The 14742-nt window shown below is 35.0% G+C and overlaps 1 long non-coding RNA gene across 1 annotated transcript; it reads left to right on the top strand.

The window, feature by feature from the left end:
• The first annotated feature begins 7430 nt into the window (after window positions 1–7430).
• LOC140162197 (uncharacterized) lies at window positions 7431–14220 on the top strand. Its single transcript, XR_011860217.1, has 4 exons — window positions 7431–7664; window positions 8960–9042; window positions 11438–11517; window positions 12982–14220. It is a non-coding gene; the product is annotated as an uncharacterized lncRNA (long non-coding RNA).
• Window positions 14221–14742: the final 522 nt, after the last annotated feature.

A 14742-nucleotide genomic window follows, 5' to 3' on the forward strand; every position in this document is an offset into this window, starting at 1 on the left:
TTATTCATACAAAAAAAATCAAAAAAAACAGTACTTACAATGAGGTTCACTGGCGAACCTCAACGGATTTAGACTGATAAAATAGTGCTTAATAACATACGTACAGTTTTGGAATAATTTGAGACATTTTTGTGTTTACGTGTAGGCCTAAAACCAATGACAACGTCAAAATTGAGCCAATCTTGGCCGGCCCCCCCTGAATTTTGTACATTAAGATTCTGGGACCCCATCTAGAATACACCCTGGGATACCCAAATGTTAATGAATTAATATTGAAAACACATTCATCAGAGTTGTCATATTTTGTGGCTATCTCATCTTTCTTATTTGGCTCTTTATTCATTATCAATGCCACTGTACCAGCGCGTATATTATTAGTGGTGACGTCAGCAAGTCTTTTGGACCTTGGATGATCTTCAAGGACGGTTATTCCATTCTTGAACTTTAAGAGCCATTTCGTTGCTGTTGAATACCAAGGACTTCATTGCCATTTACAACAACTGTACATTGTTAAAGTTTATTTGAATTTTCACCACCGTCGGGAGAAATTTCCATGATGACCCTGTATTCACTTCTGGTAGTACCTGTGAATTCATGGAGGCAGGCTTTCTTTGAAGAGTGTCCTGCCCATATACAGTGATGCAAAAATATATTATCATTGCAGTCATGTTTTGAAGGAACAAGCTTTCAAATGAGACCAAATTCAATACCGTGCGACAAAGTAACATACCGAGTTCTACGAACTTTTTGACCGGCCCTCGTATCTTCAGTAGATTTAGAGGGCGTAATTATAAAACTATCTAGAGTAGATAGCAAAGTTTGAGTATAAATGTATCTTCAGTAGATAGCAGGGTATGAGTGTAAAACGAGCTAAAGTAGATGACAGGGTATGCGTATTAAAGAATCTGATGTAGATGACATATCTAGAGTAGATATCAAGGTTTGAGAATAAAAGTATCTTCAGTAGATTGCAACATGCAAGTATAAAACTATCTTCAGTAGGTAATAAAGTGTGAGTATCAAACTATCTATAAAGTTATAGAACCGTGACGCCGAAGTATGAAACACCGAGTGCATTAATAAGTAGGCCTACATAATCAAACTGGTGGTGTGATTATTGCGAATATTCGCAATAATTATTGCGAATATTCGCAATAATATTTCATTTTTTTTGGCACTAATATGCTTCCGTAGGAGCGACTTTTTTGGTCCGAGGTGGATCTATTTTTTTGCTAAGATGGCGAGACATTTTTTTATTTTTCAAAAAACTACCCAGCCCCCTTATATCTAATGGTGCGTATCCATAACCTGTGAATATGAATTAATAACACAATGGCACATTTTAATACAATGCTGATGCACTGTATGCTAGTTAGGGAGTGTTCAGGAATACCTTGGGGGGGGGGCTGGAAAATATGTAGGGGGTCATAAAATTGTTGGAGTTCTCAATGAGGGGGGGAGGGTTAAAAGGTTTTGGGTGTGTGAACAGGGGGGTAAAATTATTTGGCACGTAGAAGGGGGGTTAAAATGTTCCAGTAAAACCAGAACAAACATACATGGCAGATAAGGGTATTTGATCGGGGTGCACCGCTCAGTCCAAACACAATGGCTCATTTTAATACAATGCTGATGCACTGTATGCTAGTTAGGGAGTGTTCAGGAATACCTTGGGGGGGCTGGAAAATATGTAGGGGTCATAAAATTGTTGCAGTTCTCAATGAGGGGGGGGTTAAAAGGTTTTGGGTGTGTGAACAGGGGGGTAAAATTATTTGGCACGTAGAAGGGGGGGTTAAATGTTCCAGTAAAACCAGAACAAACATACATGGCAGATAAGGGTATTTGATCGGGGTGCACCGCTCAGTCCAACTAGTCCGACTACACAAACAGTCCGAAAATGAAAAACACTGCGCTATAGTCCGAAAAAAAGCATGCGCTAGTCGGACTAGCACAGTGTTTTTCAAAATCGGACTAGCGCAGTGGTTTTCAGTTTTGGAATAGTGCAGTGATCTTCAGATTCGGATTAGCGCAGTGTCGGACTGAAAGAGTGTTTTCCAGATTCGGACTGGCGCAATGATGTTCAGTTTTGGACTAGTGCAGTGGTTTTCATTTTCGGACTAGCGGCGTGTCGGACTGGTTCAGGGCATTTCAGATTCAGACTAGGCGTGTCGGAATAGCGGAGTGTCGGACTAGCGGCATGTCGGACTAACACCCTGTACCCGGAGTATTGAACGATTTATCAAAATATATCAAGTACCTGATCAAATCATTAAAGCAGTATGCAGACTCCGAGTATTAGACGTAGGGCCTATAATATTTGATGTAACATATCTACGTTATTTAATCTATATAGTCCCATTCTAGTCCCATTCTATTTCCAGTAATGTTTAAGTTCTAACGAATGTTTGATGACGTAAAATCGATAATATGTTACGTATAATATCTGGTAGAAATATATTATCGATTTTACGTCATCAAACACTCGTTAGAACTTTTCCATTACTGGAAATAGAATGGCAATAGATTAAATAACGTAGATATGTTACATCAAATATTTTACGTCTAATAAAAAGTCTGCATACTGCCTAATGGATGGTTTATTAATACCCCAGCAAACACAAAACGTTTTCGACAATATTCGCAAATGGTTATAAAAGGTTGTCAGAAAACGTTTAAATGTCGGGTTATATAAAGGGTATATCAAGGGTATAAAACGTTTTCATAACATTAATAAACATTTTATGATAATCTACTGCCAGCAAACACAAAATGTTTTACAGACAACGTTTAAATGTCGGGTTATATAAAGGGTATAAAAATGTTTTAATAACATTCCAAAAACATTTTTGAAAACTTGATACAAAACATTCTAAACAGAATGTTATTTTGGGGTTGAAAAATATTTTGCGAAAAATGTTTGCCCAAAATATTTGCAATAACGTTTTAAAAACGTTTTCATGACTTTCATATAACCCGACATTTAAATGTTATTAAAACGTTTTGAAAAAACCATTTTAAGAACATTTCTGGGTTTACTGGGTGCAAATATTTTAACATAATGTTATTTAAGTGTTGACAAAATATTTGGCAAAAGATGTTTGCAAAATTAGTTTACAATACCATTTTGAAAACATTTTAGAAATATTCTTGCAGTGTGTTTTCATACAAAACGTTTTAAAACGTTTTCATGACCTTTATATAACCCGACATTTTAATGTTATTAAAATGTTTTTACCTAAACCAAAAGCCAAACTATAACTTATTTAAAACGTTTTTAAAACGTTTTTGTGTTTGTTGGGACTGACACAAATAAAACATGCTTATGAGCTGCTTTATAAAATGACAAAACATTTCCACAATTCCACACCTTTTTCACAGAGGATGATTTAAGCACTTCCCACCACGCCACTGTGTTGACTTGCGGTTAGCACAGCTGTGTGAGTGAACATGACACCACTGCTCGCACATTGCATTGACGGGCATGGTTAAATTTGAATTTGGACTGATATATTTACAATAAAAACGCATTCAAAATGCTAGTCGATTTCACATTTTATGTTACCTAGAGAAGGTGTGAATTATCCTTTATGCATACATCACTTTTGTTCTGAAATCGACCAAGTAATAATGACACACGCACAATTCTTAAGAGGCATTATCTGTTATTTTGGAGAATTTTTTAAAAATGTTTGCCACGGTCAAAAATGGATTTCCTTTAAACGTTCATATTTGATGGACCTTGACCTGAAACAAACTCACATGAAATAAATTTCGGAAAAATACCCCCGTTGCCATGGTAACAGCCACATTTCCATTTTAGGCCTATTTTCACAATTTTGCATTTTTCAGCAGTCAAATTGTCAAGTTTTGAAGCCAGTGTTACTAATATACACAATATATATGAGGTCACACGGGGAATGTGTAAATATTGTGGCGCGAGCTATAAACAGCCCATTCAACAATATGATCATGGCGGTGAACATGTAGCTTCTGTTTTGATAACTCTTGGGGTGAGAATCGTTCCGAATGTCCTGCGCGCATCCTACGCATCATGAAGAAGCTCCTACTTCCGGTAATACCGCACACAATTTATACTGGTGTGTTTATAGTGGGAATATCTCGCCACAATATCCTTCGGTTGAGAAGGATATCGATGTACCGTACATACATATACTGCTACACTCTAAATTTCAAGGATTTAAAATAAATCCCAAGGGACTGTGATTAGGGACCAATCAAGTGTTAGATTTTAAATTAAATCTTTAAGATTTAAAATTAAATCTTTTAGATTTATAATTCAAATCTATAAGATTTATTTTAAATCTAAAATTGATTGGTCCCTAACTACAGTCTTAAGGATTTATTTTTAAATCCTTGTAATTTAGAGTGTAGTGTTTATAGTGGGCAAGTATCCGGATAATCTCTAACCGGGTAGAAATTGTACCGCAATGTACCGCATATCTGCTCCCACTATAAACACGCTCATTGATGACTTGAATTTGTGTGAGCTAGTGAAAAGGAAGCAGCTAACTAAAATTAAGCTTTCAAGACTGAAGGAGATTTATATGAACACTTTTGCAGACACTTCGGGTTAACGCAAAATAAAAAATCACCAAATGTTGATAAAAGTTGTCTGAGGAAATATCTGTTTCAAGTAGAGGAGGGTGTTCTCCCTGGTTAAAGGTGTACGGGGGTGTGCCACGGTTTTGGGGGTACCTTAGCAATTTTGGTATATCGATTAGTGGGTTTTCAGTGGAGACAATACGCCAAATTGGGCGCATTTGAGCAAAAGTGCCCATAGAAGCGCACAATTAGGACTAATTTGGGTGCTTTTTGGGTGTTTTTGTGAAAAATTGCAATACTATAGCTATAACTTTAATAAGGTGTCATTTTAAAATTGAAAATGTATCCATATTTCACTATTAACTCCATTTATAGTGGCATCATCCATGTGGTTTATTCATGGCAGCGAGTTAAACAATATGAAACCTTAAGTGGGACATGCGTTGAATTTTGAATAGGGTACCTGCAGGTAATATGGGACCATTAAGGACGTTTAGCTTATGTGCATAAAAACTATAGAAGATATGCCCAAAAGAGATTGTTATGATGAACAACCTGTCCTTTAAGATTAATAAAACAGGCAATGTTACCTTGTTTTTATGTTTGTTTGGACGCTATGACGTCAAAATGACGTCATCGTCAAGTGTCCCATATTACCTGCATGTGCAGGTAATATGGGACACTGTGTTATCTCTATGGTGAAAATCAAAAGTTCAGAAAATCACTCTTTTGTTCTAAAAACATTTTTGTTACATGATTTTGAATGTTAAATGCAAATTTCTACAAGAAAATTCAATTTTCTAAATAGTTTTGCTTTTCGCATTGACAATGTACACAATTTCCTATGTGTCCCATATTACCTGCACCCATTCAGTTGAAAATCAGAGAAAATAATCATTTATAAAAGGAAAGTGCCACTTGTCAGTGGAATTTTACCTGCTGATAAGCTTAACCCATCACCTAAAGATCATAAAAAATGACAAATGCCCCCTCAGTACCAGAGTTTTTGGATACACAGTCATAAAATGTGACGTCATTGATTTTATATCAGGCCAAAAAAACGACATAATTTTTTGGGTAATTTCACTCTTTTTGGCATTGATTTCCAAGAGTTTGATACACAGACTCCAAAACTGCATTTCTAGAAGCACAATTGATGTCTCTAAACACTTCACAAATCAACTTAAAGTGTTTACCTTCTCTAAGCTACTTTTTGTTAAAATGAAAACAGGTGTCCCATATTACCTGCTGTCCCATATTACCTGCACCTACCCTATATGAGGTAATATCTGGCAATACTGCATAGAAGGAAATATTTTCCGAACTCAAATTTAGAATTTAAATTCACGTACTAAGTGTTATTAGGTTAATTTTTAACCTTAATATTGTTCATTCCACAACAATTTTATGGCTGTGTACTATTGTAAAAAGCTGGAAATATCTAAATTGTCATATTAAACGCCATCGATGGCAACACCCATATGGCTTAGAATAACACTGACCATTCCAGATGATCAAATTGATTATGAAATTAACTTTCGTTCTAATAAGATACGTTCCGTATGAAGGTGAAGTTTCATTTTCATATCATTTATCATGCATGCCATGGTATTTTGGTATTTTTAAGACTTATAAAAAGTTAAAAATATCCACATCTCACAATTAAACCCCAACTATGGCAACACCCATGTGGTTTAGAACAACACTGATCATTATAACTGATCAAATTTGATATGGAAAAACTCTCTTTCTAATAAATGTTCCTTGAAAGGGTGAAGTTTCATTTTCACATCATTTAACTTAAGGTGACACTTGTGTTGAATTTCGAAAAATAGGAAAATGTCTGGCAACACTGTATATACAGATACGTTTTCCCCAAGCTCAAATGTATTTTTTTCATAAGACCAATGTATCATCTCAACATGCTGTGGTCGATGTTGAAATCGGAGCACTACCATATGGTTTATGAGCTATACAAAGTTGGTATATTTTCATATTTTGAAAAAATTGAAAAACACCCCTATTTCAAATAAATGGTACAACCCACCCTGACATCTGGTGATTATTTTTATACTTTCAATGCGGCATCTAAGGTTTGACCTATTCATACCTTATAAAGAAAATATTATATATATATTGTGTATATTAGTAACACTGACTTCAAAACTTGACAATTTGACTGCTGAAAAATGCAAAAATTGTGAAAATAGGCCTAAAATATAAATTCGGCTGTTACTATGGCAACGGGGGTATTTTTCCGAAATTTATCCCATATGTGTTAGTTTGAGGTCAAGGTCCATCCAATATGAAAGTATAAAGAAAATTTATTTTTTGACCGTGGCAACATTATTCTCAAAAATAACAGATAGTTCCTCTTAAACAACATCTTTTGCACAGAATTCAATGGGATTTGAAAAGTGGCAGTTGAAACTCTAGTGATAACACGTTTGCAGTGCATGATGGGGCTTCCTTAAATCATCCTCTGCCTTTTTCAATGACGTGGGTACAATTTCACTGCACATGAAAACAAGTTTTAGTATTGTTAGTTTAATATGTTTCCCTTGTCCTTTGATGAAGAGTAGTACATTATAAGGGGGGGGGTCAAAATATTTTGTACCTAATATAGGCGTTGAGTCACTTATGACTCAAGAGTTTTGAACGTTTTGTAAAACGAAGGACATAATTGTCTAGTATTATAACTAACCGTCCCTTGGATGTGCAATGACGTCATAGTTTTCACAAGAAACATTTAGAATTCCCTACAATTTGTCACGGTAGGTTAATCATGCGATTCCTTTGAAATCACACATCCAAATAAATTCATAAAATAAATCGTACATGAAGTATTATAGGACCGTATACAAAATCCTGTGTAAAACGATATAAATTTCACAAAGCATGTTTCCGCAAATATTTTTGACTTTGATTTCATTCCTGGCTTTTCTATGTGTCAATAAGGCACTTGAATTGGATATTTTACCTGTGTCCAAGCCTCGGTTTCTCGGAGTGGATCGTCATGGACTCCAGTACAAATACTACAAGTGGCGAAAAAGTGTGTGCTCCTTGGTCAATGCAACGATAGCCACAATACTGAGTTTCATAAGGTAGGTTTGTTTTTCACTTTATATGTTAGGCCAACTGAAAAATACCAGAAGTTGATCGTCCCCGCCCTCGTCCTTTTTTGAGGTCGCTTCAGTTTAAGTTTTAGTTTAAAAAAAGATGTTTCTGAAGTTGAGATGCTGCCTATAGCCTTGACATAAAGAGTTTGTAATGTTAGTGATCATCAGAGGAAACTACGGTACCCTACCAGAATCTTAATAAAAAAAAAAAATAAAAAAAACATACGGGCTAAATATGGGTATTTATACTTCTCTTTTTGAAAACATAAACAAAACAAAAAACAACAAAAACCCGGACGATCAACTGGTGTAAATTTTCAAGCAACATTTATTATTGGCAAACGAGTGGATGCGACTAGAGTTGGGCAAGTGCACTTACCCTAAATCTGGCACTTTAAAAAAAATTTCACATAGCCTACTATTCAACTTTGAATAAACAATCATGTAAACTTAACTATTTAAAATCTTCTATGTTTAAGTAGAAACCAAATTATGAGTTATAAGTCTACCATGTTTCCAACTCCGCTGGTATATACGCACGTGGGTCGACAACGCGACGTTGCATGCGATTGTAATCGATGCGGAGTAACTCCTCACCTGTCACTGCGTTAACGTGGCAGTTCCAATAAGTCTGCTTTACAATACATGATTTTCACGGCTTTGCTCATGTGAGAGGTTATACGGAAATTCGTGTTTTGCAAGTTTTTAAAGTGTAGTCCCTATGCACCCGAACACACCTTTCGTACACAACACTTAACAGACCGTTATTCTGAAGGACCATTATTCTGAAGGGTTATTAGTCCGAAGGTTCATTATAAAGGACTATTACTCCGAATTTACAACAAGGTTCGTTATTCCGAAGGATCAATACTCAGAATGTACGTTATTCTGAAGAGTCGTTACTCCTAACGATCGGTTAATTCGAAGTATCCCTTCAGAATGACAACCTTGTCGTAAATTCGGAATAATGACTCTTTGGAGTAAATTCATGCCTTCCGTATATTAGGCCTACCCTTAGTTTTAACGGTCCTTCAGAATAACGAAGCTAAGGCCTATAATATCACTTTGGCAAGTCTTACAATTTTGCGGGAAAGATTGATCGTGTCGCCCGCTTTGCATGTATGGCCCTGCAACATGTCCATGAAGAACGGCCTGTACGATGTTTATGTGTTGAACACAGTTCTATTTTGTTTCACTATGTATTTGAAGTGATTTTTAGAGGTATATTTCGGGGGTATAGGCCTACTTACCAATCGAAAACTCTTTTTTTTCTCTTATAGTTTACCTTCGTGGACATTAACATATTCGGATTTACTTACACGATATACGACTTCAGGTGAAATCACTTTGCTTGTAGCGACGGGTAAGTTCGACACGATAAAAGGAAGTAATGACCATTTTTAATTGGGTAAAGACCCCAGTTTTTATTCGATGGTTATTCTCATCAACCCATATAGTTAAGTCAAAAACCTCAATTCCTTTGAATCCTTGTGCTCGACATACCCGAAAAAGTGTATCTGTGCATGATTATAGGTGCTCTGGTTCAAAACTTAAATTTTCAAAATGGTGGCGCCGGCCATTTTGGATTTTGGCCTCTAGCGAAAAATGCAGGGATTTTCGCGAGGGACATGGGGGCTATTTTTTTTCTAAATGGTCCATAGAAGTCGAATCAATCGTCAAACCTTACTAGCCAGAGAGTGGTCACGGAATTGAGGTTTTTGACTTAACTACTAGCCTCCTGACTTTTATTAGTAAGCCCTACCTTTTCAAATGCTTTTTATTGCTTAAAAATACAAGTATCCTTCTTAAAGGGAGTTTCCGGCAATCATAACAGTATGCCTTATATTTAAGAAAAATAATTATCAAGCACGAATCACATTGTTTTATTTAAAACAAACTCATGTTGACCATAAAAACGAATAAAAACAGCCGGCTCTCAACACGCGATATTAAAAATTCCCGCGCCGAAATTGTCTAAGTGCAATGACGTAATGGTTATTTGTGTTCAATTGTCGTCAGCCTTCATTGTAATAATTTCGGCGCCCGGGAATTTTGAATATCGCGTGTTGAGAGACGGAATGACGTTTTTATTAGTTTTTATGGTTACTACGAGTTTGTTTTAAATAAAACCACGTGATTCGTGCTTGATAATTATTTTTCTTACATACAGCCTATCTAAAAAAAAATTGTGCAAGTGAAGAGCGCCCTCTATGGCAATTAGAAAATACCGTTGTGACATGATGCTTATACATCAACTTCAAGGGCGTAGACTTAGCTGTCAAATGCCGTTTGTTCTGTTCAATTTGCTTGTTTTAATCTCGCGATATGTTTAGTTAACAACGAAAGGGTAAAATCACAATTGCGCCACTTTTACTAGGGAAGATCAAGAGGACTGTACATGTAAATCAATGATATCATCAAGTTTCTCAACAGCTCCTTCGTGAAATCAAAAGAATGCATCAATTATACAACAATAAAAATTGGTTTTACTGTTTTTACTTTTTTTTTTATCATGATACAGGTATTATATGATTCTCTTTTTTCTTTTTCCACTTAAAACAGATTAAAAGAGAAATAGATATTTCATATTCTACTGTAAAATTAAATACAGTCATGTGCATGTCAATGATTTTATCATGGTAGGCCTATATACTGTTTTCTTTGTCACTCAAGACATGTTAAAAGATATTGCAAACTTATAGGTTAATGAACGCGGAGTGGGACCCGGAAGGGGGGGGGGGGTGCTTAGACGCATCAACATCATGCACCGGCTATCATTGATTTACGTGTGCAGCCCTCTTGCCTAGTAAAAGTGGCACAATTGTGATTTTACCATTTCGTTGTTAACTAAACATATCTCGAGATTAAAACAAGCGAATTGAACAGAACAAACGGCATATGAGAGCTAAGACTCCGCCCTTGACGTTGATATAAGATCAACGGATCATCAGTGTGATCAGGGCCAGGGTTGAAACTTCTATTTGAATATATAAACATTGTTAGATTGAAAATCTTATGAAGAAATGATTTCAATATATCATCATCAACCATACCATAACAGAATAAGATTAGATTTTTCTTCAAAATTTTACTAGAAAAGAAGGCGAAGAGCGAAGTCTAAAAATCGATTTTATAATTCGCAACGAGAAACGCATATTTTTGTTTACCAGAATTGACATGTCGCATTTGAGTTGTATTGTTCATGTATATCTATTAACGAAGAAAAATGTACCATGTTTGGTATCCAAATAATTGCATGAAGTTACTCTTTCCAAATATATATTTTGATATCCCCTCGGCCAATCCTAGCGAAAGATATGACGGTTAAAAATGGTATCGAGACTTTTGGGACACCCTGTATTTGTTAATTTGGGGGAATGTATTATCTTCAATACGAAATTTGCATATGATTGACGGCTTTCATCCCAGCTACATACACTTAGTACATAATTAAATTGATACATTTACTTCGAAGACTGTTAAATGTCAACAATGTCAATAAATTGTTAATAATTTGCCATAGAATTTGTATCTATATAGCGAATTAAAAAAAGTAATCGAAATTATTTGATATCAGAAGGACATTCCTCGTATTCGGAATGCAATTTGATGTTTCTGATGTGCTCTCATGTCCCACAAAAATACTGTGCAAACGTTGCTATCCGATCCCTTAAAACAATTTGGCCCATTTTATTGCTATCTACAGTAGACAGCTTAATTTTGTGTGTAAATGGATTGATTTTTGTCTCCTATACTAGGTTATTTCATCTACGATGTATTGGAATTACGGCGATACTCATTTTGGAAAGAATGGCCATTTGTGTTACATCACATAGCGGTAAGAACAGAACATCAAAAACAATATAGGCCAAAAAAAAGGTGTTTGTTTGCCCAGACACGACCGACCCAAAAAATCAAAAAACATCAAACACTTTTTTTAACAATGATATAAAAATAAAGAAATTGATGTCATTTTTCCTATAAAAATGCCAAATGACACTTAAAAGCTCATATTCCTGGCAATCACAGCTTTCATTTTTCCCAACAATAGTTTACCATCAATCAACATCAATATAGAGAACCAAGCATGACACATGTGACAAGATTGGTCTATAGTATTTAAACAAGGTGGTTAAAGATGGCAGTTTTGTGAGTGAACGTCCGCAACAAGAGGTCAATTATTTTTCACATTTGTACAGGGTAAAAAATAAACTTGCTCTAATTTTCTTGAAATTGGCAGTAAATTGTTCATCTATTTGTGGGGATTCAGAAAAAGAATAGTTTGCACTATCTGCAATGTCAAATTATTGAGATTTAAGATAAAAACGAGTTTCAAATTTTGACCATTTGTGTGACATAATTACGGAACTGCCCCTTTATTGATCATCTTTATATTCAAGCCAACCTGTAATTATAACTCTGTACTTTTCTGGGATTTTGTGTTGGGGTTTCGAAATATTACCAACAAATGGTGCAGATCGTACAGCTCAACTGATCATACTTTTCCTACATTCGACCTTGCATGATTTTTGAGTTGACACAGTCATGAAAATAACTATAGATACTTGACAGATCATTAGTAGCCCAGTTCTGAACCTTTTCATTGATCATTCATAACAATAGGTATCTGATGGATCAGTGAAGATAAGAAGGGATTATAATATATCCGTAACCTTGATATTATAGTACATCTCGAGGAAAAAGTGCAATGGACATGTTTTCATTTTATGTTTCAAATATCCCGCGCATGAAAATTGAGTATTTAACCCAAAATGGAAAATGGAACAATTTATTGGAAATCTGTTTAACAGATTTTTTGACATCTTTTCTGCACTGTATTATACCTAAATTAAGAAATTTGATAAATATTCAAAGAAAATATAGGTCATCCAAAAATTAGATTTTTACACATTTTGGGGCAAAAAGGAAAAAAAGGAAAAATATCAAAATCTGTTTAACAGCTTCATTCATCAAGTCATAACAAACGGCCTACATGCTTAATTTCTAATAAAATATTGAAATTGTGAAAAATATAGGTATTTATTGATTTTCATGTTTTTTCTTGCAAATATGCTAATAATATGCAAATTATGAAATTGCAAAATAAAGTTTCTACATAGCATACATCTTTCAAGTGTGATGTTCAAAATGACAGACATCAAAAAGAGATTCGATGAAATGTAAAGGTGTAGTAACAATTTTGGCATGGACTGTCTGGTCAGGAAAAGTACGATAAGTTGAGCTGTACATTTGAAGAAACAATTTGTGCTAAATCTGTATGTTTTATTTTGATTTCTTTCAGTTCATCGCCGTTGCATTAAAAATAATATACGCACGTCAGGGCCTCGGAGTAATAATAATTGGACTAACTATAGAAGCTGGGAGTATCTTTTTACATGTGCGCAGTCTGCTTTTGAATTACGGTTACTCTGTTCATAGCAAACCGTTCAAAGCAATAACCCGCATTATTCTGTTAATTTTTGTTACGTATCGTATTCCTGTACTTGCTTTCTTATTACAATGTCACCATTATAATCACGAGAGTCTACCCTTTATGCTCGTAATTCTAGGATATTTTGCGATTTCTGGGATATTATTTGTTAACGTCTATGTTGTAATGTCTTTATTAATGTCAGGGACAAGATGGAAATCGAAAGCAATCATATAATAATTATAGTGTGCGTATAAGCCTACACTCTTAGAAAAAGATTCTAAAAGGGTTCTTCGAATGTCCTCCAGGCAGAATTTGTAAAGGTTGTTCAAATAACCATAAATATAAAATAACCTATAATTCCCGAGGGTCCTCCCTATAGTGAGACAAAAAAACCCATATAACATCATAAACATGGGACTATCCTGGGAGGGGGGGGGGGTTGGTCTTCAAAATTTTTTGTACGGGGATGTGCCTCAGTGCATGACTTTCGGATAAAGACCGTTCTCTAGACCCTATTTTCCACAAAAAGCACCCAAAGTGTCCCAAAATTCTTCCAAATACCCCAATTGGGCGCATTGTTCTTCAATGAAAACCCACCCATCGATATACCAAAATCGCTGAAAATAATACCCCTCCCCCCAAAAAAAAGGAGGCACATACCCGTATACCTTCATAATGGGAGACTCTCCGATCTGGGAGACAATGTGTCATTATGATTGATAAATTATGTTCAATTTTGTTTTCATCATTTGTCTTTTGTATACTCTTAAGTATTTTAACGATCTGTTCACTTTTTATCTGGTTTTTATCATGTCTAACCAGCACGATTAAATGTCGGGTTATATAAAGGGTATAAAACGTTTTAATAACATTTGAAAACTTTTTTGATAAAATTATACAAAACATTCTAACATACTGTTATTAAAGCCATATTGTAACCACCTGATTGTTACATTTGCTGAGGAGGACGCCCTCAAAATGTTTCAACATTCTGTTTCACACTGACGAATGTAATGAACTTTATTAAACTAACATATAGTACCCTGCAAAAATCAAGACTTTAATAATTCGAGATTTTAAGTAATTGTGAAAATTCGAGATTTTGAAAAGAAATATTAGTCGAACGCGTACGAGATGTTCATAACACAGTACGTACATGGCGTGCAGGACCGCATCAAAGGATCGTGTCGTAGCACAACCGACGGAGTGATACGCATTGGCGATATTGGCGCTGGTAGTAAATTCCAATTGTCTTTGCTTTACCGTTAGTTGTTCAGCTCAAAATTAAAAGGGGACATATCTGACAGTAAAAGCTACCATTTTATGAAAAAGAAATACTAATCTATTTTTTTAATGAAAATGTTACAACGTGGCTTTAACTGTTGACAAAATTATTTAGCAAAAATGTTTGCCAAAGCATATTTTGCAATAACATTTTGACAACATTTTATGTTGTTGTAGTGTTTTTTCATATAAAATGTTTTTAAAATGTTTGCATGACCTTTTTTTTACAGCTACAACTGCAAGCTAAAGTATTATACAGTAATGTCAAACAGTAATGTCAAACCCGACATTTAAATGTTATTAAAATGTTTTTACCAACACCAAAACGTGTTTATAACCTGTTTG

Source organism: Amphiura filiformis, chromosome 10 (assembly GCF_039555335.1).
Source record: "Amphiura filiformis chromosome 10, Afil_fr2py, whole genome shotgun sequence".
Lineage (NCBI taxonomy): Eukaryota > Metazoa > Echinodermata > Ophiuroidea > Amphilepidida > Amphiuridae > Amphiura > Amphiura filiformis.